General features: G+C 37.6%; 1 long non-coding RNA gene across 1 annotated transcript; it reads right to left on the reverse strand.

Annotated features, from left to right (window-relative positions):
- Positions 1-2633: 2633 nt before the first annotated feature.
- On the reverse strand, positions 2634-4769 carry LOC136846425 (uncharacterized). Its single transcript, XR_010855383.1, has 2 exons — positions 4667-4769; positions 2634-3032 (listed from the first exon to the last, which is right to left on the reverse strand). It is a non-coding gene; the product is annotated as an uncharacterized lncRNA (long non-coding RNA).
- Positions 4770-5584: the final 815 nt, after the last annotated feature.

Genomic DNA, 5584 nt, shown 5'->3' on the forward strand with positions numbered 1-5584 from the left:
GTCTTACGCTTTGTATCTTCCGCACGTGATAGACAAAAGAGATATATACATATATATATTGGTCACAGGGCGTTGCCTGTTAAGATTAACGAAGATTTACTGTCACAGGAACAAGAGGGCTAATCATTAAATTCTCCGACAAGGACGAGGAGAACGAAAATCTAAGAAAATCATATCTGTCTGGAGTCATAATGATCCGAGACACAATAATGGGTAGTTGGGCTTTTTTCAAACTCCATTTTACGAGTCTTCGTCATGTGGTGATTAGAATGTATAAATCATGATAATCCAAAGTTACCACTGGAGTTTTATAGCCTTCAAAAAACAATAGCTTCTAAACGCAAGTGACTGCTCCCATTGGGATTGGTTCTGACTGTCTAGTTCATAAACTTCAGTAGTTGCCTAATCAGATAACTAGTTCAGGCTGTCGAGAAAACAGTACCTCGATTCAAAATTGCTGAAAAGTGAAAGTGTTTTTAGGAATTCAGCAGTTCAATGCTATTTCCAAGAACCACAGTGGCTGTGTAGCCACCATTCCCTTAGCTGGTTGTGACAGTAATTATCTGAGTCATGTCAGTCAAGCACTGGATTACCGTTATTAATCACCATCGTTATTCTGTTGGAATTGGACAATTGAAGGCTCTATTCGCACATTTCAATGATTTGAACCACTGTATGGACTGGAAAACTCAAGAGCTAGAATTTTATAATAGCGTTAACAGGTTTTACTGAATAGAATATAGAATTTAGGCCATAGGTCCAGCGATGGGACCCCGTGAGGTTATTCAGCGCTGAAAGGGTAATTGACAATAAGGTGGTATGAAAGGTGTAACAATAGAGAAACCTCTCGGTTGCACTATGAAACCGATTGTTAGGAGAGGGTGGAAAGTCAGAAGAAATATGAACGGAGGTACAGTGAAAAGAAAGTTTGCACATAGGGGCTGGAGGGACGCTGTAAAGAACCTAAAGTAGTTATGTCCACATCGGACAGCGTGAGGTGCAATGACAGCACCGCCCACCTACGGGGCCTTGTATATCTTTTTAAACTACTGCTTTTATACAAATAAGCATGCCTTTTAACCCTTAATTTAGTTATCTCCATTATTTGGAGAGTTATCTCCATTATTTGGCGAGTTATCTCATCTCCATTATTTGGCGAGTTATCTCATCTCCATTATTTGGCGAGTTATCTCATCTCCATTATTTGGCGAGTTATCTCATCTCCATTATTTGGCGAGTTATCTCATCTCCATTATTTGGCGAGTTATCTCATCTCCATTATTTGGCGAGTTATCTCATCTCCATTATTTGGCGAGTTATCTCCATTATTTGGCGAGTTATCTCCATTATTTGGCGAGTTATCTCCATTATTTGGCGAGTTATCTCATCTCCATTATTTGGCGAGTTATCTCCATTATTTGGCGAGTTCAACTATGTAATTGAACCAACCCGTATTGATGTCAATTTGTTACCCATAACCAGGTTATGCCAAGCATCATCCACAAAGCACTGTTCATGATATGCTATAGTGTTACCCTTAAAGTCTGAAGACCAATTTACAGTATTCTTCATTCTTGAACACCTGTGTGTGTGTGTGTGATATAGCCAATCAGCCATTTCAGTACCAGCTCATTTTACAGAATATTCTCTATTTAATATAGAAGCAATCTATTAGGGTTCTTGTATCAGATTTTAACTATACAGTTATGTTAAAGCAACATCTATTGCTATTTTCAGTTCCAATTAACCAATCAGCCATTTCAATGCCAGATCAATTTTACTAAATACTACACTCAGTATAGAAGTAACCTATAATGTTGTCTTGCATCAGACTTAACTCAGTAGTTATTTTAAAGCCACATTTATTCCCACTTACTTCCAATTAGTCAATCAGCCATTTCAATGCCAGATCAGTTTTACCGAATATTCTCTATTCAGTACAGAAGCAATCTGAGTGGGGTGTTGTATCAGACTTAACTCTGATTTTAAAGCAACATTCCGATTCTTTATTTCCAGTTGAAACCCAAGAATAAACTTTTTAAATCTGGTTATTTGGCATTAAGGATTGTTTCAAATGGTATCTTGTGTGAATAGTCATTGGCTACTATAATGGCGTAAGCCTTGTCTTTTTGTAGCGTTCATTTCAACCAAATTCCGTCCTCATACTCGAAATGGTCGTTACCTTAGAACTTGTTCGCTCCATCGAACACAATGGATCTTTCTCTCCTTTGCTTACCAGTTAACTCAAGCCCCATATTTCGACATTTACATACAGTGACCAAAAATATAGTTGCTGCCATTATCTTCAATACAATGCAAAGGTAAAACGTTTGATATTCGATAACTATAAATTTTACTGCAAAAGTAAAACTCATATGCTTTCTGTAGTATAGATTATTCTTACTAAATTTTCAATTTATGGTTCCCTTTAAACAATATATCAGTTTAAATACAAGTTCTGTTAAGTTTTTTAAAAATAGTTTAAACCGGGATTCCTTTCAAAAACATGTTTCTAAATTTTCAGTTCTGCAAACTTTTGTACATTATTCATCTAAATCAGATGAATACAGGTCTTTTTGTGCTATGAAAAACTAAACCATAGTAGTTTTAGGATCTAAATAGTAAATCACAACTATTTCCTAATACTGTATAATATTACTAATTGGCGATACATATGGTTTGACAAAACAAAAAAAAACTAAAACAGATGGAATTTTAAACTTATTTTACCTCGTGAAAGTACACAAAATAAACAGCTTAAAAAAATCTTAACACAATCTTGAATTTAACAAAATTTCAAGTTCCCAATCGTTATTACTGGTGAAGGTAAGAACTTTCACACTAAAAGTGCATCATTTAAAACTAAATGACAGTAATTCCATCTTTGAACCAGCAATGCAGGAAAACTCATGGAGTTGAAGTGTTAGTATGCCAGACTCCCTTCTCGCCTCCTTTGAAAACACTTGTGGATTAAAAGCTAGGATCTCAGAATGCCAGCGATTCCTTCAGTCTAAACTGTTTCAGCACACATCCTGCAAGTAAAAAAACTGAGGCAGAAACTTTGTAATAAAAGCCTAAATTTAAGATAATTAAGTCAGTAAAATATTCAAACTTGAAAAAAATGAAAAACCGAAGATTCTTATCAAGTCAGTAAAATGTTTATGCTTGAATGAACTAAAACTTTCACAGAAGAGATAATTTTCTCTAAAGCAGACCAACCACTTAAAAAGCCTCTGACCACATCACTAATGACCACATCACAAAAAAAAAAAAAAAAATAGACCTTAAGAGCTGGCAAACCAAGGGTCAAAGGTACAAAGCCTCTGACCAGAACAGCAATAAAAGAAAAAAACAAAAAAAAAAAAAAAAGAGCTGGCAAACCAAGGGTCAAAGGTACAAAGCCTTGACCAGAACCAGAACAAAAAAAAAAAAAAAAAAGAGCTGGCAAAAGGTACAAAGCCAAATAAAAAAAAAAAAAAAAAAAAAAGAGCTGGCAAACCAAGGGTCAAAGGTACAAAGCCTCTGACCAGAAAGCAGTAAAAAAAGTCCAAAAGAGCTGGCAAACCAAAGGTCAAAGGTACAAAGTATCTGACTAGAACAGCAATAAAAAAGAAAAGACCAAAAGACCTGGCAAACCAAGGGTCAAAGGTCTAAAGCATCTGAATAAAAAAAAAGAACAAAAAAAAAAAAAAAACAGTCCCAAAAAGTCCTGGCAAACCAAAAGGTCAAACCAAAGGTATAAAAGCACCTAAAAAAAAAAAGCCCAAAAAAAAAAAAAAAAAAAAAAAAAAGACCTGGCAAACCAAGGGTCAAAGATATCCCAAGAGCGCTGACAAGTGACAAAATGAATGACCAACCAATATACAGGGTCAAGACGTCTGAGCTTCCAAACAAAAGGTCAACTTGCCTGGGCTGGTAAGTAGCCATAGCACCAGTTTCACGGACAGTAAATGGTAAACTATATCATCACTGGAATAAAGTGTCAGCTACAGGCATACGTTTGTCTATTGTAGTTAGTGAAAACAAAGGCTCGCTCATTGTATTACTGGCACGTGTATCACTAACGTCATTAGCTTTAAATTGGCAAATTAACCACGTTCATTTGAGCTATAACAAATGAAACCGATTTAAGTTGAATTTTTTAATGTTTTAAAATTTAAAAGTTATTTTGAAAACTATGAACAAACTACCTATGATTACGCTGAATTTAAAGTTTAAAAATTTTAAAATTCGTAAATTTATAAGCGCAAATAAAACATTTAATTACGTATGAACTCTGGAAATTATTTTAATAACAGGTATTCCAATTTAAGTAATTTAAACTTAAAATCCCCATGTATTTAAAGAAAGTTGGGTTTTGTAACATGTAAAAATAAATGCTTGACAAGTCAACCAACCGCCCTACAACATTAAAGTAAGAAATTTTCCTAATTCAAGACAAAACTAATGCGACAAGCTATTACATTAACAAGCTCCATGAATGTTTACAGGTACAGGAAATATAAAACTTAATTACCACGAAGTTCCCGCTTAAATAAAAAAAAAAGTATTAAAGCCGTAATGAAACTACTTTTGGATTATCGGAAATCAACCATTAAGTAGTTTAATTTTAAAGGAATTCTTTAACGGGAAGCAAATGAAAAAAACTAGCCATGATAAAACTCACCTTTAGCAGAGCCTGTGCCAGTCGCCACACCACATCTTCGGCACCCAACGGGTGAGCCGGCCATCTTCGGCACCCACGGGTGAGCCGGGCCATCTTCGGCATCACATCTTCGGCACCCAACGGGTGAGCCGGCCATCTTCGGCACCCACGGGTGAGCCGGGCCATCTTCGGCATCCACGGGTGAGCCGGGCCATCTTCGGCACCCACGGGTGAGCCGGGCCATCTTCGGCACCCACGGGTGAGCCGGGCCATCTTTGGCACCCAAAGTCAGCAGGATATCTTTGGCACCCAAAGTCAGCAGGATATCTTTGGCACCCAAAGTCAGCAGGATATCTTTGGCACCCAAAGTCAGCAGGATATCTTCAGCACTTAAGTCAGCAGTATATCTTTGGCACCCAAAGTCAGCGGGATATCTTTGGCACTCAAAAGTCAGCAGGATATCCTCAGCACTCAAAAGTCAGCAGGATATCTTCAGCACTCAAAAGCCAGCAGGATATCCTCAGCACTCAAAAGTCAGCAGGATATCTTCAGCACTCAAAAGCCAGCAGGATATCTTCAGCACTCAAAAGTCAGCAGGATATCTTCAGCACCCAAAGTCAGCAGGAAATCTTCAGCACTCACAGTTAACAAGGAACAGTCAGGAACCGCACAGTAACGACATCAACGAAACCACAACACAAAGATAGAGAGTTGTACCCGAACCGAAACCCGCGTCGCGAATGAAGACTGCCTGTCCAAAACACTTCACGGGCGTGACGTCACCACCAAGGACCATGGAGCCAGCTACTCGAGAGATTAATTAAGCAGTCCTTGTTTCTTTGTTTAAGGGGAAGCTCGAAAAGAACTATTGCTGCGTCAAAGCCAACTGCCTGATTCTGCGTTTTATGACTGATCGGTTCCTTGATAAAATTGGCTCCT

This window comes from Macrobrachium rosenbergii, chromosome 15 (assembly GCF_040412425.1).
Source record: "Macrobrachium rosenbergii isolate ZJJX-2024 chromosome 15, ASM4041242v1, whole genome shotgun sequence".
Classification (NCBI taxonomy): Eukaryota; Metazoa; Arthropoda; class Malacostraca; order Decapoda; family Palaemonidae; genus Macrobrachium; species Macrobrachium rosenbergii.